This window comes from Camelus bactrianus, chromosome 2 (assembly GCF_048773025.1).
Source record: "Camelus bactrianus isolate YW-2024 breed Bactrian camel chromosome 2, ASM4877302v1, whole genome shotgun sequence".
Taxonomy (NCBI): domain Eukaryota; kingdom Metazoa; phylum Chordata; class Mammalia; order Artiodactyla; family Camelidae; genus Camelus; species Camelus bactrianus.
Genome location: NC_133540.1, coordinates 58,062,525 through 58,085,591, shown reverse-complemented (window position 1 = coordinate 58,085,591; position 23,067 = coordinate 58,062,525).

Below are 23,067 nucleotides of genomic sequence, written 5' to 3'. Positions count from 1 at the left end.
TCTTCCAACCACTCTCAGACCTGTGCCTTGATGCCCATAGAACCTACGTGGGGGGGGGGGGTCTGTGTGCGTCTGAGGGCTATAAAAATCTGTAATTTTGTGTAAGTGTATAATCAATCCAGGAATTATAGCCTAGACTGAAAATGGAAATTAAACCCCTTTGACATATGTATAATCATATATGCACATACATACATGTGTATGTACATAAAGTGTGTGGAAAGAGATGTTGAGATGAAAACAAGCCACTGCTGAGGCAGATGGTCATGGGACAAGGCCATGAACTTACAAGATGGAGCAAACAGAATGGGAGTGTAAAACTATGCTAATTTTAATTGTACATATAGAAGCCTTGTAGCATGGAGGGGAGAACAGAATACATAAAAAATTTCATGCCAATAATAAAAGAAAATTTTTTATACATTAAAATCTATCAAATGTACTGTATATACAAGAACGTGTCCAATTCTCAGGGGAAATTCAATTTCCTGCAGTTGTATTTTTATATCACCCAAAATACTTGTGAGAACCAACTAGTGTCCACATCTTGCCATGTTCCTGTTAAGAGAACCTGGCACAGGAACATCCAGCTAATCCGCTGGCAGCCTTGTGTGAAGTACTTAGGAAGCCTGGTAAGTCCTTGCTCCAATCTTACGGCATCTGAGCCAACTCCAGCCACAGGCTGTTGGCCCCTCATTGTGTACTCATGAGTTTCCAGTACATGATGTGTTGCGGAGATTTCTGAGCATGGAACACAAAGTGATTTTGTGGGCGCTCCTTCAAGGCCTGATCTTTAGATCTTCAGAGTATAAACATATGGACAAGGAAGCTATTCCAGGCATCAGATACGACATTGCATCAAGTACAGAAGTGAGTCAATAGTATCATTAGGAATAAAGTATTCTCAGAGGAGGGTCTGCTGATAAAGAGCAGAATGCTGGACATGAACTGTCTGGTTTGGAGCCAAATGGGAAATCCCTTGGTCCACCTCTCCCTGTGCTCTCATATCATATTCACCATCTTAGGGGTGTTTGGGAATCCTCAGCATGCCTTCTTATGGCCTCAGGTAGTAGAGGTGAGGTGCGTCCAATCGAGGTCATATGGGACCTGGCCATGCCTACATGTCACATCTTTAAGGGAGCAGGAATGGTGCAGGTGGGGTAAGGGGTGCACATATGGCTGCCCCTTTCCTAACCAGGAGAGGAGACAATGTGGCATTGCAGGGACTGACACAGTCAGGCTGATCTGAGTTTCAGGTTCAGCTTTCCCGCTGACTCGCTATGCAACCTTAGTCAAGTTACCTGGCTTTTCCTAGCTCAGTTTCCTCATCTGTGAAATGGTGATAATAATAACACTCATCTCAGAGGATGGTTAGGATTAAAGGAGGACAATAAATGTACAGGATTTAGCCCACCTCCTGGCTTATACATGACAAGTCCTGAATACATGTTAGTAAATTCTCTCTTATTTCTTGCTGCTATGCTGGAAGTGTAGATGCTGCTCACTGGTCCCTTTTAGGAGGTTCATCCCTAAATAAAGGGAAAAAAACACATTGAGTAAATTTAGAAGAGGAATATTCCCTGACACTAGCAGAAAATCATAGCTCTTGAATGTGTAAAATTTGACTTTGTTACATAGAAATCTGTTGATGAAAAACAAATGAAGCTGTGACAAATGATACATTAATACTTGTAAATTCACCTTCATTAGACTGAAGAGATAAAAATTCAAGACACTCAGTTAAACTTAAATTTTAGATAAACAATATGTAATCTTTTGGTGTAAGTATGTCCCAAATATTGCATGGGATATACTTATGATAAAAATGTTTAACTCTCATTTGAAAATCAAATTTAACTTGGTGTTCTGCATTTTTATTTGCTAAATCTAGAAATGCTAGCCTTTATAGTCACTCTTTTCTGACCTGATGTTCAGTTTTGTATTTTGACCCATGGATATTTTTTCTCATAATTGGTAATTTATCAGTTTTCTCTGCCTCAATAAAAAGAAATTGCATATAAAATATTAATATAATTCAAAACTTTATAAGATGAGAAAAAATTATGAGATGTTAATTAAAAGGAAAATAAATCCAAGGTACAGTTACATACATAATACCTTTCATATTTCAGATAAACTTGATATTAACCCGATTATAATAGTACAGCAGTCAATAATGAATATAATAAGGAATAAATAAGAATCTAAAAGAATTATAAATTGTTGCCACACATGATAGTTTTAATACGTTAAGAACACAAATTCAAGAAAATGTGAATTTCTAAGATTCAAATTTGTGCTATTTTCTTTGCTAGTGTTATTCATACATTTATTTTGGGTAACATATTTGTAATATAATTATTAACATTCCATACTGAAAAATCTCTATTATTATTTTTATTATTCAAATGGTATCTGATATTTACCCTGAACATAAACAGATCTCAGGGCAAAAATAAATTCATTGAATTAAGCAGTTTTCGGATTATTGTTATTTTGAAACCAATATGTTATAAAGTAATGTTTTAAAGTAGGAGATATGTACATACAAAAATATATATACATACAAATATATTTTTATTTTTTATTGGTAGAATAAATCTCCTTTATGATTTCCCAGATCTGAAAAGAACAGAGTGCTAATGTGATTTACATTCCATTAAAAATACAGTTTAGTCAGAAGTCTTATTTCTAGATGGCTAAACTTATCTGAAATAAAAGTTTTGAGTCTACAGAAACTTACTGAAAATAGTTGAGTAATTAAATGTTTTTTTAAAAATTTTCCTATTTTTGGTAATCTATTTCACTTGGATTTTTGCCTTTTTGTTTCTTTTAAAATCTAAATGGATCTTCTGAAATGTTAACTGCTTTTTTACAGCAGTTCTTTTTAGAAGGGTATGCCACACAATTACTCTATTGCCCTTTTAATTTCCTTTTACTTTTTCAGAAGTTCTCTACTGCCCTTAGGTAACATAATAATTAAATTGGGATAACACCAAATAGTTCTCACATAAGGAAAAAGTAAAGTGCCTCTTAACATGCCTGATAAATTGCTCAACTGGTTTTCCTCAATGTGTAAAATTCTTTGAACTAAGAATGTTAGTATTTTTGTGATAGCATTTTGTGGATGTTGCCATTATAAAACAAAACTGTGATATAAACACTTGGAATTCATATATATTCCTGTACTAAATTGTATAGGGAAAGATGAGTAGCACTCGAAATAAATTTCAGAACTGTGTTTTTATATCCCAATAATCTTGTGTACTTTATTATTTTAACAGGAAATATTTAACGGTTTTAGTATGTTTCCTCCAGTCATAATTCAATTCCTCGTAATTCACCTTTAATCTCCTTTGTAAATAGTTTCTATAAAGTTTATGCTTTCATGTCATAGGTGAATTTCTATAACAAACTAAGGAAAATGTAAAAATTCAAAATTAATTGTACCTTAAAAAGCCTGCAATTTTAGGTTATCATTTAAAAATCAGAAAGTTTAAAGCAGCTGTAATTTTAAAAAAAGACAACAAATGCAAACAAACTATTACTTATGATCATTCTGAAGAATAGAAAATGTTTACAACCAAAATAAGTTCATAAAAAGAATCACACAGTTACTGATGGCTAGTTAGAATGTGAACATTTTAGGTTACTGTCCTGTTCCCTTAACATAAGCATATGGCTAACTTTGTGATGAATTTCTTGTTTCAAGATTCAGTAGAAATAAATCAAGGAGAGAGATGAGGAAGAGCTTGACATAAAACTTCATTAACATATAGAAGGATCCAAGTGTTTCTGAAATTGAGATTTTTTTCTGTATATATATATTTTATTGAAGTGTAGTCAGTTTACAATGTTGTGTCAATTTCAGCACAATTCTTCAGTCATACATGAACATACATATATTCGTTTTCATATTCTTTTTCACCGTAAGTTATTACAAGATATTGAATATGTTTCTCTAAGCTATACAATATGAATTTATTTACCTGCTTTATATATAGTAGTTAATATCTGCATATCTTGAACTCCCAATTTATCCCTTCCCACTCCCTTCACCCCCCTGGTAACCATAAGTTTGTTTTCTATGTCTGTGAGTCTGTTTCTGTTTTGTAAATAAGTTCGTTTGTCTTTTTTTTCAGATTCCACATATAAATGATATTGTGTGGTATTTTTTTCTCTTTCTCATTCTATGTGAAATCGAGATGTCTGCCAAGCCTTTTAGTACTCCTCCCTTTCCACTGTATCAATGCAATTTCTTAAGAACTGGCTTTTTATGATCTTACCATATTGGACCTAGATGGTCAAGGTAAAAAGGATCATCTATATTAGTAAAATGATCCATTTTTGGTGTGAGGAAGGAAATTGTCTTAAGAGAAAACTATGCCGCAATCTTAATGTTTCCTCCTTACATAAAATCACACAAGTATAGGCTTCTTGATGGCAGAGACTTTGTTTTGTTTACTGCAGTATCTGCAAGACCTAAAAACAGAGACTGGAACAGAAGAGGGGCCCAGTAAATATTTGCTGAATGAATGAAGGAATGCAGTTGATTGCATCAAACTGGAGATGTGGAGAGTTCCACTTCATTTGGGAATTCCTGGAACGGGTGGCCTCCAGCATAAAGAAGTCTGGGGGTCTGCTTTTTGCTTTTGATCCAAAAGAACCATTCTCCTAAATGTCCTGCCTTTACTTGCCTGAGATTCTTATCTGCTACTGTGAGATGATGATAGGTAAATCCTCGTTTGTGTAATTCTTTGCAGTTTATAAAACACAAACTATATTTGTACTAGGATCTAATTCTTGGAAGTGAGACCTTTGTTTTCCTTTGCCTGCCTTAGCTTTGTAAATTGCCACAATCCATAAGCTCTTCAAATTAGGGAAAAGCTCTAGAATTCCTAATTGATAAAATGATATTCTTTGAGTCCAGAAATAGTTCAAATAAGGCAATTTCATGCTCTTGAAGGTTGCTGTGGTTGTAGGGCTTGCGTGTTAACTTCAAATAGGATGACATGAAAGCTCACTACATGAGAACCTAAACATACGTTTTAGAAAATATTATCAAACACTAACATTAGATCCTCTATATCCAGAATTTTATGTCTAGTAGGGGTGATGGACATGTACAGAATAGTCTCTAACATTGATGAAGTCGGGGCTAGCAGATTTAAAATGCTAAGTCGGGCGAGGGCAGTGGGTAATTAACTTTGGAAGTTACAGAGAGGGCTACGCAGACAGTGTGGTGGATGGACAAACCATTGATGAAGAAGCAGAAATTTGCTAAGCTGGACTGCAGGTTTGGGGGAAGCGTAGAGAGAAAAGTAGCCCTATAGGCAGGAGTAACAGCATACGCCCAAGCATGGAAGCTTGAAATTGTAGAGTTCATTTGGGAAATGGTAAATTTGCTGACATGGTTGGAATATAGATGGCTTGAAAGAGAGTGAGAGGCAAGTGAGTTGAAACTGGCATTTAAAAGGGCCTTTCATGTCCTGCAAAGAAGGAAGTCATAGGGAACCTTGATGAATTTTGATCAGGAAAGTGACATATTATTTGCAATTTAGCCTGAAACTGGTGGCTTTGTCAAAAAAAACAAACAAACAAAAAAAAAAAAAACAAGGCAGTGGGAGATGCCAGGTACAAAACTTGGAGGTTTTATTTTATTTTGTATTTTCAGAAGTCCAGAAAATCCTGGCAAGTTGCCAATAATAAAAAAAATAATGCTAATAGTAATAACAAATAAAGTGTTAGATACTGTTTGAACCTTTAAAGAAAATTGAGATATAATGGACATACAACATTGTATACGTTTAAACTTTAGCTTTCTGACATATAATTTCACTAATCCCTGTGTCAACCCTATGCCTCACAGTTACTGTTATCTTTATTTTACAGATGAACCAAGTTAGGTTTAGAGAAGTAAATGAACTTGCTCCAGGTCATCCAGCTAATAAAGGCATGGGTCCAAGCAATGTGATTTCAGATTCCAGAGCCTGGACTCTGGACCAGTTCCTAACTTGCCTATTGTAACCCAAGATGCCGCATGCCACCGCTGCATGTGGGGGCCCATGGGCCCCTTAATGCTAATACCCCTAATTTATTGTGCTTTCTTGGCCTGCTGCATAAGGACCTTACACCCCTCCCCTAAACTGCACTTGGTTATTTCTGGTTATCCCCAGAGATTGTCCCATGTGAAACCCGGAACTAGCAGCTTATGTTCTTCTGCTCTGGAGGCCCATCCCCAGGTCACACAGAGGCCCAGGCTTGTCTGTATCCCAGTTTAGGCTCTCATTGGAATCGTCACCATATTACATACCAACTTCCTGGGGAACTTGCCAGCCTTTGCATGGCTATTCTGGCCTGCTGCTAAAACTCCCATGTTTTATATCTGGCACTATAATAAGATAGTTATCTGAAAAAGAATATGAAAATGATTATATGTATGTACAGGTATGACTGGGACATTGTGCTGTACAACAGAAATTGATACATTGTAACTGACTATACGTCAATAAAAAAATCGTTATTAGTTCATCAATTTAAAAACAGAATTGAAATAATTATCTTCCTAAATGTCTTCTGCTGCTAGTTTCTCTTTCCATCATCTTGGAATGAAGAGAGAAAAAGTTCCAGTTAGAATCATAGAAGGAGGGATTAGGAAGAATTATAGAACATTTTCCTCTAACTTGAAAATTCCAGTCTTAAAAAGGAGGACTCAGAACAAGTTACCCTTTTCTTATCTCAGCCCCAACAGCAGAAATAAATTCCGAATTACTGTCATACTTCAGGCCTCAGGAAAAACATTCAACAGAAAAGCCCTTACAGATCCCCCAGACACAGTCAGTCCTGTGGGTTTTAGCTCTCACTTTCCTTTACAGAACTCATCTTCCTAAAATTAAATAATTAATTGCTTAGTATATGGTTCAATGCTTTTTCCTTCAGATCAAATGTTAGCTTTTTAATGGCAGGAACGTCTTTTATGTCAGACACAGCAGTAGCATCAGCCCTGAGTACAATGTTTTACTCTGGCAGACTCTCAATAAATATTTACTGCACCCAGGGAAGAATGAATGAGCAGACAAACTGATAGGGGTAGGATCTGGTCCTCACACACTGTAGGCCCTTGATGAGTAGGAACAATAGTGATCAGAAGAGGGTTACACTGAAGCGTATGGACTGCCTGAAGGTGCGTGCTGTATGTTATGATAGAAAGTCCCGTGACCCATTAGTCATTTCTTACTATGATATCTAACCTGAAATGAGGCTTGAATCAATGTTTCAGTATTTTCTAAGTTCCTTGGATCAATAGCAGCAGCAGGGAAGGGGATTTCTTTCAGTTGTGAGGAAGCTTTTACTAATGTGCTTCTATGCTTAATTGTTTCTAAGAGACAATTTCAACAAGTTTGGAACCAGTTGCTTGCTTGTGAGTGATTTGTAGAAAGCAGGCTTGCACCTTATCCTTAGTGATAACTCCAAATGGCTCTCTAATACCCAGACTCTCGCAGATCTTAAAGTGCACAGTCCAGACTTTACAGCTGCACAATTTGAAGATCCTTTAAATAACTGCATACGGTTTAAATATTATTTCTGGCATATTTGATGACTTCTATCTCTGCTCTGAATCACCAATAGCCTCATCGGGCAGAACTGTAGATTTTAAAAGCAGAACCCTTAAGAATCCCTAGCAACTATGAATTCCATGGAAAAAAATTTGAAATCCCCTGCTCTTTTTGTGGTGGAGATCAAACCTTTCTGAATTGAATAAACACACATTCTGGAAAACAGTGTGGAGGACCTGGACTCTGGACTGTCTAAAGATGAGTAGATACGGTTCGTACCCTCAAGGTTATAACAATCTGTACATTTCAACCTGAAATGTCAAAGTACCTTCTGTCCTAACTGCTCTTGTCTTCTGCCACCTTTACTCTTCAGTTCTTTGGCAGCTCCATGTTGTCCTAGTACAACTTCTGATATTTAAGAAGCCATGAAATGCTTAGCACACTTGTCGGGAAACCTAAAATAATATGGACACTTGGAGTGGAACCTCAAGAACTAATTTGTCTAAGATTTCCTAAGAGGCCAAAAGGAAATCTAAAAGAATGAATGACATTTTTACTAGCATAGCATCATTACAATTCATTGTGCAGGAAAGTTGTTTCTTCCGATTTATCATGCTTTAGTCACACCCCCCCCCCATGCGCATGCACACACACATCTTTATTTCACACATCTACCAAGATAATGCAGTGGCTTTACATTTCATGGAGTATTAGTCCTTCCACAGGGCATGGGTAGGGTTACAGAAAGAAAATGAAACTGAAGTCAGTCCATTGGGTTGCCTGCTTGTTCTTAGTCTAACGAGTGTTTTCACCCTTGCCCTAATTTCACCATCATTCTTTTCTGTCTGAGGGAGAAGCCACGTTGTCTCTACGTGGGTCAAAACCATATTTTCTCTCACGCCTCCCTTCTCCTCTGAAAGAGACAGCAGAGAACGAAGGCTTGCCATTCGAAGAACGTAACCAGTGGCCTAATGGAGTTATGGTACAGCAAGGGTTTTCCAGAGTCACTGGGAAGGAAACACTGCTGACAAGCACACTAATATTGGAAACAGTAGCTCTGGAGTTATAGCCACCTCTTGTTTTGTTGTGTTGGATCAAGAGAGAGCATGATGTTGATTTTGTTTGTAAAAGAAGTCGGCTTTGCCTCTGCTGGGACTGTTCCAAGAGCAGAGATAGAATGAAAGCACTAGAAGGAAGTGACAGTGATGACTACAGCCTCAGCTGGCACAACTTCAAAACGTTTCGGAGGATAGTGTTCCAAAGAGATACTGCGGTGCAGCTCCAGTAAGTGCTATACAAATAGATTCAGTGCCGCCCTACAGGAGGCAAAATAAGTCAGAGGCGTAGAAAGTGAATAAAAACAACAATACCAACAAGAAAACCCTCCTGTAAATAAGCTATTGCATGACACAGCTAAACTACGGAATTGTAAGCCAGCAAAATCTTCCAAGTGTGAAAAACCATGTCTGGAAGGGATCACAGAGGCCGACAGATGGCTAGTTAGTCTCCACTGGACATGTTATCTGATGAGTGAGGGCTCTCTTCATGGTGAGGCAGCCAACTTGATTCTGGAACTATTTTTAATTGGTAAATAAGTTATCTTTCTATTGAAGGAGATTTCCCTTTCTGTATCTTCTTGTGGGTCCTAATTCTGTTCTTTCAAGGGACGGGTACTTACTGCTGCCTCCAGGCACTAGCCCTTCACGTTTTAATAACTGCCATCATGTCTCTTCTCTTTACCAAGATAGACACTCTCTATTTGTTTCACCTCTCCCTGAATTACATGGTGTCAGAGCCCTATCTGTTGATATCTCTGAGAGAAGTGGCTTTCAGAAAGTGAACAGACGTAATTTTGCAATGTATGATAACTTCTCCTGAGTAGGGGTACAATGCTTTCATTATGTTAGCCTAAATTTTTACTACTTAAAAATATCTATCGTCATATTTTTGAATAAATTTGAACTCAAAGTCAAATAATCTCCATAGTCTTTGTCCACTTACACTATCTCTAAAATAAAAGTCTAGCAGAATATGCACGGAAATGAATGTTTTTGAACTAAATTGAGGCCTTTACATTTACCTCTGTTAAATTTCATTTTTCTTATTTTTTGTTGGGGAGATTTTGAATTTTGATTGTTAAAGAATGGAAGCAAAAAGCCCACCAGTTATTGACTTCCTCTACATGCTAAATGCTGTGCTTTAAGGATCAAAAAATCTAATGCAAGGCTGACAAGCAAACAAAGATGTAATAATACACGTGACAAGTAAAAGGAGACTTGTGCCTTCTGGTAACCCAGAGAAAGGAGTCTGTGAAATTTGTAAAAGGGGTTAATAATACTGGAATTGAGTCCTAAAGTATGACTAGGAATTTTCAGGAGGATAAGGGAGTGAGACTATTATAAACAGATACTCCAATATTGCAAATATACATATGTGGAAAAAAAGGATCAAATAGAATAAACACTGAAGAGTGTTCACTAGAGTTAGCAAGTTCATTGGCATGGTGGCTGCAAAAGTCAGATTTCAATGTTAAGGTTTGAGTAGCAAGTAATGAAAACAAACTCTTTGGAAAAGTTTGGTGTTGAAGCAGCTTGCACATGGGAGCAAAAGTGGTTGTTAAAGTTGGGAGAAACCTCAGGGTGTTTGTACAATGAGGAAAGAAGCCAGTGGAAAGGTGGACCACACAGGAATCAGAGGAGCAAGGGTCAGTTAGCATTTGCTGCATAACAAATCACCCCCAAACTCTGTGGCTAACATCAATATGTGTTTATTATTTCTCAAAAAATGTATGGTTTGGCTGGGCAGTTCTTTTGGTTTGAGCTGGCTGAGATGATCTCTGAGGTCAGGTGGTAGCTTGCCTGAGTGGAGAATGGCCTCTTAGATCAGGCAGTTGGCTCAGTCTCAGTGGGGGCAATGGCCAAGCCATATGTCTTTCATCATCCTAAGGATAGCCTAAGGTTTGACTACTTTTAAGGAAGCTAGACAGAGATTACTCACGTAGTCATGGTCTTAGGTTTCCCAGGAGCAGCAAGAAAAGGCAGACTTCAATGCACCAGCTCTTTCTGAAAGCTCAGTTTATATCCGTTTGCTGTTGTCCCATTGGCTACTGTGTGTCCCATGATCAAGCCCAGCATCACCGTGAAAAGCTGTGAGAGCTGGGAAACAGAAACCATGGCAGCTCTTCACCACAGCAGGGAGGAAGTGGAGGTCTCCTGAAAAGGTAGGCTTGGACAAAAGGAAGAGTGTAATGGAAAGCTGGTTCTTGAGGCAGTTAACTGTAGGTTGGAGGGAGGGCATCCATTTGAGGGAGTTTATTGCTCATGGCTTCTTTTTCCTCTCTGAAGTGAGGGGCTATTTCATCTCCTGGATACAACAGGAGGAAAGATATGAAAGAGGATTTGAGGAGAGTCAAGAAATTCTAGAATCCTAGGAAAAAGAGAGAGAACTTACCAGAGACGTGTAAACAGTGATTGCCATTAACTACTGAAAGTTTCTTTTTTAAGATTTAATACCTCAAAGTAGTGGTGTTCAACCAAAGGTTGTTTTGATTTTTTTCCCAACTAATTATACAATGGAGAAGGTAGATGATTGAGTGGATCCAAGGTCAGAATATCCATGAGCCGGGTGAGAGTCACTGAGGTGAGGAATGGGGAAGTCTTGGTACGGTAGGGAATAAAACCAGGAGGCAAAGGCTATGAATCAAATAGAAAGTTAGGAGATTTGGGGGTTTGATAAGTTCAAAGTGCAAGTGTTGCAGGAACTGGAAAAGAGAAGCCTATGATCCGAGCAGGCTACTGGAATTCATGCTTTCAGAATGAAGCCATTCTGGATTGGCCACAGAGTGAGTTTTACTGCAGGGAGGTACAGGAGGAAGATCAAGGAACAGGGAGAGTTACAGTGTAAATAACATCCGTGTGGGTGTTGGGATTTCTCAGGAGTCAGAGGAAGACTGAGAACCATTGGTTATAAAACATACCTCCCTTTTCTGGGGAATGTGTTTCAGACTATCCTCCCCTTGGTGGAGAAGACAGAGGCAAAACAGGGATTGGGTAAGACTTCTGTAAATATTAAACACCTTTCATAAACAGTTGGCATTTTGCTTCCTCTTGGGGCGTTTCCTTTTAATAGTTTAAAAAACCCTAATGATGACTGGAATTCCTTTAAGCCTCTGTGTATTCAGGTTTGAGACCTTGTTACACTCTTCCAACAGATGTAAGCTCCTCCTCTTCCCCCATTTATCTCCACTTTAGTGCTTTTCCTTTCAGCTTTTACATATGTCCTTTTGAAATCTGAGCTCGTCTGAGAACTCTCTTGAAACTTGATTGATTTCTCTAAATGTCTTTTCATTTTCTTTCATACTTGAGCCATTCTTGGGGCCACATAACCTTCTGAGATGTTTATATCTATCTACTTTTTATCTGAACTGGAAAAAAAAGCTAGCAGGGGGAAGAAAAGAAAAGAACAAAGCCTGCTTAGAAATTATAGGATAGATATGACTATATCAACAGTTAAAAAAACTTTTTATGAGTTTAAAAAAAAACCAACACAATCAGTTTTTCCTAAAGTCTTTTTTTTTTCTTAATCATGAACTTTGGAATCAAATAGATCTAAATTTTAATCTTAGTTTTACCATTTGCTATCTGAGAATCCATGAGTAAGACATCTTTTGAATGTGAATTCTCGTTTATCAAATGGATGGAGGGATAAAACTTACTTCTGTTCTTGCCGATAATCTCCTGAAATAATGCATGTCTTCTGTGCATAAAGCCTGGCACAGAATAGACTCTCAGTAAATGTTAATTCCTAGTCCTGTTTCTGGTCTGAATTGTTTATTTCTTATTAGTCAAATTTTAGTCTGGAGAGTCTGCTTTTCCTTTATTTACAACAGTTCTGAGTTGAACTTGCCAACAAGACAAAAAGAAAAAAATGGAAATCTTTAAAGTGTCAATAAATATGGATATAAAAAAGAAACATGGCATTAGTAGTTTTATCTTTAAGTTGATATTTGGAAATATTATGATAAGGATTACTACTACATTTGAAAAATAAATATTGGCTATGTAAAAAATGATAGGAAATGCTTGGGAAGATCAATCAGCTAAAATATCTCCAAGAGATTACCACACCTTCTGAAATTTTTTGTACTTATTGAAGTTTAGACGATGTCTACCATGAAAGTCAAGTCTGTTATTAGCTGCAGCAATACCATGTATTATCAGAAATTAGATTATAATGCTTAACAATGGGCAAGGATCTAAGAGGAGGTGAGGTATCAGGTAGGTATTTTTGATGGAGAGAGAGGCAAAGGAAAAGCGGAAGTATTTGACTGTGTAAGTAGTAGGTAGGGTGTCTGAATAATATTGCTGTTATCTGTATTTCTTATCAACATTTTAGGAAGTCTTATAGTTTCTAACAACATGTGATTTTAAGGGAAAATAAATAGGATACACTTTGCCAAGTTATCCGTAGTCCCAACCTTGCTCCCGGGTGGACATGTAAGAGATGCCCTTCACTGGCCTGAGGTCTGTGGGATGTCCATTGCCAGCTCACGTGTCATCACTGTAGTCTCTTGTCGCACAGAGATGCAAAAGTCTTCCTTCTATACGTGTGTAAGCCTGACCCACCAAGGAGGACCTGTAAGTTTGAAGAAGGTGTTTCCTTCTTTTCATTCCTGTGGTAAATTTCCCTTATTAATGCCCGTAAGATTATTTCAGATAGCTGTCATTTTTATGCTATCCTTGACTTAAGATAATGGCTTGTGTTTTACATTAAGGATATTGCTAATCATCAAAATATGGATCAGTTGTTTATTCTAAGATGGACTAAGTTTTCTATTTATTAAGAAGTGTTGGCCTCTCTTTTTCCTCTCCATGTCTAAATGTCTAAACTATTATTTATCCAGTAAATGGAAGGTAGATGAAAACACACTTTGATAGTCAAACGTTTGCTTTTACAGATATGTACTACTATATATAAAATAGATAACAAGGATCTACTGTAGAGCACAGGGAACTATATTCAATATCTTGTACTAACCTACATTAGAAAAGAATCTGAAAAAAGAATATGTATACATGTATATATGTATATACACGTCCATATCTATACAATGTATCTATATACCTGAATCATTATGTTGTACAGCTGAAACTAACACAACATTGTAAATCATCTACACTTCAATTAAAAAATTGTATTTTTACACAGGGATGTCTAGACAATCTTGATTTTGGCAGAAACAAAGAGTAGAACTTTGATGTGAATTTGGAGCTACAGTACCCAAGTTGGAGACCTGGCTGGGTTACCTTAACTAAGTTACATCTTCACTTGTACCTTCCTCTTACGTGAAAGAAGACAAAAATAACTAGCTTTTGACATATGAGTTTTGGGAGGACACAAACATTCGGACCATAGCCAAAGCTTTGCAGCTAAAATTCCATCAGTTGTATGTATCAGGGAAGAACAGATTTTAGGGGACAGATGGCACTCTCTATCACAGACTACATTATTGATCCTACAAGTTCAAACATGTGTCCCATTTCCAAACCGTACTATCAATAGCACTCTGTGAATATATTTTTTAAAATTCATGAATTATTTTATAAGCAGCACAATTATATTTTAGCATTTTTTGTGTGGATATTAAAAGTGGAAATGTGTGCTATTGGATGTCTAGAATATACTTTTATTTTTATAACCTTAGTTTGTGATTTATTTATTTAAATAATCTGGGGAATTTAAAAATGGACTCACATCTCTTTCAGATCAGATCTCTCTCAGATTTCTCTCAGCTTCTGAGAGACTTTCTTACTATGAAAATCAAAGCAGCGATGAAAAATGCTCTCTCATCAATGAAGCAAGCACCTCACAACTGCAGGGTCTTCTGATTATTTATCATGTGTTTCTGGTGTGTGATAGGGTCAGATTTTACCCAAATAGCTCAAGCACTTTGCTCAGGGATATGCCAAGGCGGGTCTCTGGGTGATCAGGAGGATGCTGTGCGAGCTGACATGAGAGTGGGGATATTTCTACAAAAGAGCACTTAGCCTACTTCTTCTTTTTCCTCCAAATACCACTCCTTTTTGTCAGTCCCTGCTATTTCAAAATAAAATGACAGAAGACAATAATTTTGTTGAAAACTGTTTGATCCATTCTAGGACTTTTAAACCTGAATGTTTCATGAAATAAACTGTCAGTCTTGAAAGGATGAATCAAGGGCAAACAATTTTGGCAAAAGTATTAAGAATGAGGAGAAATAGGAGCCCTGAGCAGAGTACGGTGTTTAAGGGCTCAGGCAGAGAGTATGGCTCTAAATCTTGGCTCCACTCCTCTCTGAGTGGCTGCTATGGGTGAATCCACCTCTCATCTATAAGATGAAGGTGATAACTATGTTTTGTTTATTGGCTAAAGATTAAAGGAACGCACGCATGCAAAATACCTCACAGTGCCTCACACATATTAAATATTCAGTAAATGTAAGCCACTGTTCAACTCACTGAAAAGAAGCACAATTGCTAGTCCAATGGCCACACCTCTGCTTGTACCATTACACAGTAGAGAAGCAGGAGCTGTGAGCACGTTCCTGTTTAGACCCGTCAGCATGTCCCTGCAGATATGCTGCTCAGCTGACTGTTGTTTGGGTGGTGATTATTTAAGTGACCCGTATTAACTCCAATATCGTAATGATTTTGAACCTGATTGATGGAGTTTTCCATGTGTACCATGACTCTTCCCAATATTCCAAGATCTGATTTTGCTGACATCTTCTTATTCTAGGATCTAGATACGGATCTTGGCTAAGGTGATATTGTAATGAAATATTAAAAACAATGAGAAGCAATAAAGATAACTTATTGTTATTCTGTAACAAATCTGTTATTAATTTAGAAGGATCTTGTGGACTAAGTAGGCTTTGAAATGAGCCCTGGGAAACTGCAAGAGTTTGGTGAGTCAACTATATGTCAATAATAAAAAAATCCTGCTTAAAAAACCCCAAAAAACGGACAGGGTTTGGATAGGTAGGTTCTAGAGACAGAAGAAGGCATAGCATGTAAATTTGATGACTGAGGATATAGAGATGGGAAGCAAGAGGACGGTGGGCCAGCATCAGGCTTATGTAAGAGAGGAGCAGGGAACATTGTTGGGTATTTGAAGTGGGGACAGGGGAGTAAGCGTACGAAAAGGACAGAGTGAATTCTCCTGGAGAGAGATGATGATGATAATGATATTTAGAAATTTAGACTGATGCATGAGAACAAAAAGAGAAATACATTTTGAGATTAGTTAGACGAAGCAAATGTGAGATGTATGTGAAGGGGAGAAAGTAAGGAATTCATCTAAATTTGAAGAAAAAAATATGCCATATTTTTCCCGTAGTTATTGGTTTTCTTACTTGGAAATTGATTTGCTCTAAATGAAACACTTAAAAATATCTCAGGCAAGTAGAGTTTTCACGGACTCATATACATCCCTCACTATTGCAGGCTAGATGAAGATTTACACAGCCATGCATTCTTAAGATTTTTTTAATAGTACTTTTTTCAGTGTAAAGTTGAGGCATAGTTGTTTAAATAAATGAATGGCCCTATTTACAATGACTCACTTGGTGGGAACGACAAATTCATTGTCAAGTCTGGGCTGACCTTCATAACTTTCCCACTAAAAGGTAGCTGGTGGTGCAGCATCGTGCTTTTTATGCTAACAAGTCCTGAGAAGCAGGGAAGGTTTCCTATTCTTGTTCTTCACGATGACACCCTCTGATCTACACCTGGCACTCTGCAATACGCATGTGTTGTAGATTACAACCGATGAAAGGTCCTGTGCTGTGAGCCCAGCCCTTGCTTTGCTATGTCAACCTGCTGGCAAATTATAGCTGTTCCTCCTGCCAAATGAGTCAGTTGAGATGGAAACATCAATTTGAGATGATGTGTACTTTCTGTTGTAAGAATACAATTTAGGGAGGTGACATGATTGTCACACAAGTGCATGTAAGTTTTAAATTTAATAGTCACTGTAATGGAGGTACAGGAAGAGAAGGACAGGAGAGAAATTTTTAATCAAAATATAAGAAATGCTGCTTGGCTTAAAACAAAAACAAACCAAAGCAAATAGTGAAATCAAATGAAATGACTTTAAAAAAAAAAGAGTCACTGCAAATATATCAGGAAAAAAAAACCAGAGAAAAGGTTAATAGAAAGATGATCTGAAAAAATATGCATTCACCTATTCTTTTATTCAATAATCATTTATAGAGTGAGCACTATGCTACATGCCTGTGATCAAAAATAAAAGATAAGCCTTGACCCTGAAAATTTCTTAGATTTGTAGAGTTTAGCCTATAGAATAATAAAATATTATAAAACTATCTGGAATTTTCTTGTGAATAAAAAGGAAAGTAGTTCTCATTGTGTAGATTAGTATATTCAGTGTCACATAGGTTAGAATTTTGCTTTTTTACTGTTCGATCGTATATTGAAAGGTTTAGGACAGCATCATAATTTTAATGAATAAGTTAATGATATCAAAGGTAAAAGAATTATGTGCATGGCACATGTCGTTTACAATTTTAAAATAATGTTTAATTAGTAAAAGATAAATTAACTTCTATGATTATTTGGTGTCACAGGTATCCCTATTCGAGTAGAAAATCTGAGATTATTCTGATCTCGGAAATTAAGGATGAGGATGGTGTTTTGTTTGTTGTTGAACCCTGGTGCTTACCCTAGAGTCTGCCAACAATTTTCACTCCATGGCACATGCAGAATATGAAAATATTTAAAAGTCATCTTGGGGTGAAAGAAAAGATTTGAAATGGTTGGAGGGGATGTTGGGTGTGAAAGAGGTGAGAGGTGGGGGTGACTGAGGCTCTGGCTGTTTGAGGTCCAGCTGCCCAGTCCAGGCCGGATGCTCTTGTGTCTCAGGAAATGGAAACACTAGCACATCTGTAATCCACTCATAGCCCACGGCAGTTGAAAAGCTCTCCCCCAATGACAGTGGGAAACTATCAAGGTTTACAAAGTGGTATTTGAGGGAGATTAACGTGACACTAGTACGTACGTGGGGAGTACGTTTGGGGCAGGAAGATAAAATAAGTGATCACAGAAGTCCAGGTGTGAAGTAATGCACACTTGCAATGACCTGGCATAGAAACAGTAAAAGGGGGTGTCAAGGGACACAAGACTTGTTGTGAGACAGAGGAAGAAAAATGATATCCTATTATAGAACCTGGATGACTGGGAAGATAATGGTTCCTACAGGGCAAGGAAGAGGGAATCCAGAGAAAGAGCTGGCTTCTGAAGAAACAGGATAAGCTGGGCAGTGCAAGTGAAGTTCAAGGTGGTGGAGGGGCAGCCAGGTGGAGACGAAGTTAAGAGATACGAGAATGAAGTTTGGGGGTAGTTAGGATTGGAGACAGCGGTTTAAGAGTTATCCACGAGAAGTGAGAGTTAAAAATCATCAGAGTAAGTGAGGTTTCTGAATAAGGGTATGTAAGAGAGAAAATGTAGAACTAAGCCTGAGGACAGCGGTTTTCAAAGTACGGGCCCCTGACCAGTCTCAGCATCACCTGTGAGCTTGTGAGAAACCAGGTCCACCCCAGGTGGGCTGAATCGAAAACTTTGGGACTGGGGCTCAGCAGTCTGTGTTTTCCCAAGCCTTGCAAGGTATCCGGGTGCCCAGTGGTTGTCTCGGGGTTACGTCCATCTTCTGGAGGCATATCAAGGAATAGCATTGACAAAGGGGACCAGAGAAGAGGGCCAGAGGGTGGAAGGTAAATTCTAAGCAGGATAATGAGAGCAAAGGCCAGTGAGTTTCAAGAGAATGGTGAAGAATGTACCCACTGACCAAAAGTCAAAAGGGAAGAAACAGTCATTAGCGTTTTTGTTTTTTTTTTTTTTTTTTTTATGATTTCTTGTGCTAGACAGTAGAAACTTGTTCTTTATCTATTTTATATATAGTAGTTAGTATCTGCAAATCCTGAACTCCCAATTTATCCCTTCCAACCTCTGCTTTCCCCCTGGTAACAATAAGTTTGTTTTCTGTGTCTGTGAATCTGTCTCTGTTTTATAGATAAGTTCATTTGTGTCCTTGTTTTTTTTTTTTTTTTAGATTCCACATATGAATGATATCATGTGTTTTTTTTTTCTTTCTCTTTCTGGCTTGCTTTACTTACAATGACGAACTCCATGTCCATCCATGTTGCTGCAAGTGATATTATTTTATTCTTTTTTATGCCTGAGTGGTATTCCATTGTATAAATATACCACAAATTCTTTATCCAGTCATCTGTCGATGGACATTTAGGTTGCTTCCATATCTTGGCTATTGTAAACAAGGCTGCTATGAACCTTTGGGTGCATGTATCTTTTTGAATTATAGTCATTAGCTTTTTATGTATTGGTACTTGATTTTATGGAGATTAAAGAGTGAGTGGTGAGTGAAAAACCAGCTGTATTGTTATAAAACATTGTATTAATAAGGATATTAAATAGAATAACAGCACAAAGGGAAACCACGTTTAAAGAATGCTTTTCCACCTGGGATATAGGAGATATTTAAACACATGTGTTAGCAGAAGGGAAGAGACCATAGGGAAGGTGTGGGGAAGGGACAGGGCATCAGTGTAAGCCTGTTCCTGCTCTATTCACTCTTTCTGTATTTACAAATATCTCTACATGTTCATATTGTAGCATATTTGTTACTTACTACCAACGCCCATATTCATGATGTTGACTGAGTACCATGCAGAGACTGAATTTTCCAGGACAAGAATCACAGAAGAGTCAGGATAGCCAAAAGGAATATCTTACCATGGTTAGTTGAATTTAATGTTTGTAGTAACATTTTATGAGAAAGCTATTACCCTGGACACTCTCTGCCAAGAAAATACAACAGTGCCCATCAGGATACTTACCTAACTGGGCTTACATGAACTCTAGAAAACGTTCTCAGTTTTATTTTTTCTTGAGGATAAGGTGGTTCAGGAGGGATTTAAACAAACTCATTTCAACAACAGTCTGTTCTGGGAAACTTTTAATTACTCCATTCTTCTACATTTCCATAGAAGCATCCTAATCTATATTTTTATACATATATATAGTTTCTTCTTACTGTAAACCTTAGTATTATATTTCACTCAAAAGTTCTTTGAATTTTTTTTAAAATGAAACACTGAGGTAGAGAAGTTAGTGTTCTGTTCACACTCCCATCTTTTGTTCTTCATAATCTGTTAATGTTTACATAATCTTTTATTCTTTTAGTGTAATTTTCAGTAATTTAAATTTGTTCTCAGGTGTGTGATCTTGGTGACTTACTCAGCACCATTTTATGACAACTATCTCAGGAAAGTGGGTTTATGATATGAATCTACTTCAAAGCATTTCAGGGATAACAGTAAAAAAATAAAATTTCAAAAAATATAATGACGATTATAATTCAACTGGGTAGATTCCTAAATAATCAGTACATAAAAACAATACCTTTCATCTGGATTTATAATTGGAGATGTTGTGATTAAATGAAGCAACATGCCTTATTTAATTCTAATTGGAATTTAGCTCTAAGTAGAATTTAACATCAGCAGTTCTCTCCCTATTGTTCATAGCAATGCTTGTTTACAGAGCTACACTGTGACTCAAATCATTTTCCTCAAACTAACTAACTAACTAACTGACTAAAAGCATGTTTGGCAGAACATGCTTTTATAAGACAGAGATATTCTGTCCTCCAGTAACAGCTTTAAAGCACACACCGAATTTGAGTTAATCTGAGCTAACAGAGGAACAAAATCGGTGGTCCACAACTAGTTCTAAGAACAACAGAGAAGATTGGAGCAGACTGGGAAAAAATATTTGACAAAATGCCTATATTCTTAAAAAGTTATTCAATGCTCTGGACAGGGAAGCTGTGAGTGATTCTTAGAATCCGCTTTTTAGAATCTTCAGTTTTGATTAGATCACTGGACAAGATTAGATACTTATAATGTTCCCGTATTGAATGTTGGAAAATGAGACCTATAAACAGAGCTATTTTTTACTTGTTTAATAAGAGATTGTGTGTGGGGTTTCTGGGCGTTACTGCCTGCTCTTATCATTTAAAGAATACCATGTAGAATTTGTGATTGCTATTTGTGTTTGATTAAACGTATGACATGATGACATGAAGGACACTGAACGGTGCAGTGTCTGGTCTGTCTGATTTGGATCTTTTGGTAATGTTGGTTTTTCCATGCGTTCTTGTGACAACACAGCTTACTCTGAAATACAATGATAAAGATGTTACTCTTCTGTACAGACTCAGAATTTTTCTTCTTTAAATGCTTCTAAGTGATTCTTACTTTCAAACTTTTTCTTTTACAGATGATAACATTGCAGTCTAAAAGTATTTCTAATTGTGTTTACGTGCTCTGTCTTTTTTCTTATTGTCACTAATCCCAGCCTGATTGTATTTACTCATTGCAATCTCTTTTTAAATTTAAACCTGAATCTACATTAATAATATATGTTTAGTAGTTCACATTTTTATATTTTCATATCCTTTACAGACCAGTTTTCTCTTATGTGATTGGGATCTGATCCTTTACTACAACCGGGTCTCACTTACTTACCTCTGAAATGGGCATTATTTATTCTAAGTCATATATCTCATAAGAATTTAAGCGGATTATCAGGTCCTCTAAAGTGCTTGAGCTCTTTGGAAAAAAATAGCTCCACAAATACTGGGCATGATTTTTATTAATAAAAATACAGCTATCACAGTGAATTGGTTATTCCTAGTTGTTCTGTTTGACCTTTACATATTATTTTTTTCTTCAATAAGTAGAGTAGATTGCTGAAAACATTAGAATTTATGGATGAACAACCATGTTGGACTAACACTATATAATTTCGTTACTTAGTTCTGGTCAGCAATTCCTGTGCTAATGGCCCAAGCATTATCTTATCTTTCAACAAGTTTTCCCTATTATTTCAGGTCTCTCTAGTAGTCGGAGTTATATTATCTGAGATTAGTTTTATGTTCCAATGCATAATATTTTATTTTCAAAATCAGCTTAGACATTATTGCTTTATATTATAATTCATCATTATAGCATTACATACGAAAACAGATGTGGTTCAGTCCCTTCCCAGTGCGTATTCCTCGCCGCAAGCTGAACCTCGCCTGTAGATATGCGTGCCCACCTCGTGTTCACGCTAATTGAAATCTGGAAACTCATCAGATGAAATATTCTTTTCTCTCATCCCCAAATTTACCTCAAGTAGAAATGACTTAGTTGTCATCTCCCCTCCACATTTTTTTTTAATACTTAATTGTTTTGCAAAATCCAATTTGGCTGTGGATAGAGGGCAGCAGAATTTAATTTTGCACTTCTTGATTATTGTTCTACTTGATCTTTAATTATTAGGCATAATTAATTTTTTCTCCAGATAAAAAAATGTGGATTGGCTTCCTGTGCTGCTTTTTCTTACCTATTTTTACCTCATCACTCTGGCTCGTCTGCAGAGAATGAATCATTCGCCATTTGCACCTCTGTTTACTATAGATATTGTGATCTTTCTGCTCAGTGTTTATTAAAGAATTATTTGTCTTGTCTTCTCAGTGCTGCCATAAGCAAAGAATTGTGAGTCCTCAGTCTTCTAATCCTTAATTTGCATATGTTTATTATAATTTTCCTTTTTTTATTTCTAGGATTACAGTTTTTTGTAATCCATAAAACAATGCACTTAGTATCTTTTCAGTTTGTTTCTTTCTAACAGATAGTTTTACTATAACTTCATTCAGGTAAACCTGGCCCTGAGTTTACTGCTATGGAGATGCTTGGGCTCCAGCTGGCACATGCTCATGACATCATCACAAAAATAATGTCAATCTACTTTCCATGGCCATCGAGGGAATTTTGGGTACCATCTTACAGTGGTCCAGGGTATTTGTTGGGAGGATGCCCTGAGAGATAATTGTCTTAATTGTTTTAATATAAATAACATTTTCTCCTGCCAGAAGAGATTGCATGGTGAAAACATAAAGTCTGAGTGAATAAAATGAGAAAGAGCTGATACTGGATTACATTTGTAATGGCTGCTAATAAAAGAAGACAATTCAGTTCTTTTTTACTGTGAAATAGATCATACATGCAAAAGAGCATATACAATGTATATCTACATTTAAAAAAGCAACATAAAAAGCTTCAAGAATTTTCCTAAAATCCTTATAGAGAGCCACATCAATACTTGTTTCCTTTCTGTTTTCATGTGGGACACGGGATTCATTTCTTCAAGAAAATCTTCAGCCTCACTGGTTTCTGAAACTCTCTTAGCATCTTTATAGATTTCTCCCTTTCTCCTTTCTCACTCTTGGAGTTTCTAATTGTCTGGCTAAGGCCTGGGCACTAGGATTTTTTAAAAATTCCCTAGGTGTTTCCAACGTGCAGAGACTCTGGAGAGTCACCCTGGAGTCTGGTGTGTTGTGCTGTTTTCTTGCGTCCATCTCTTCTTGTGTTAATTTTTTCCCCAGCTTC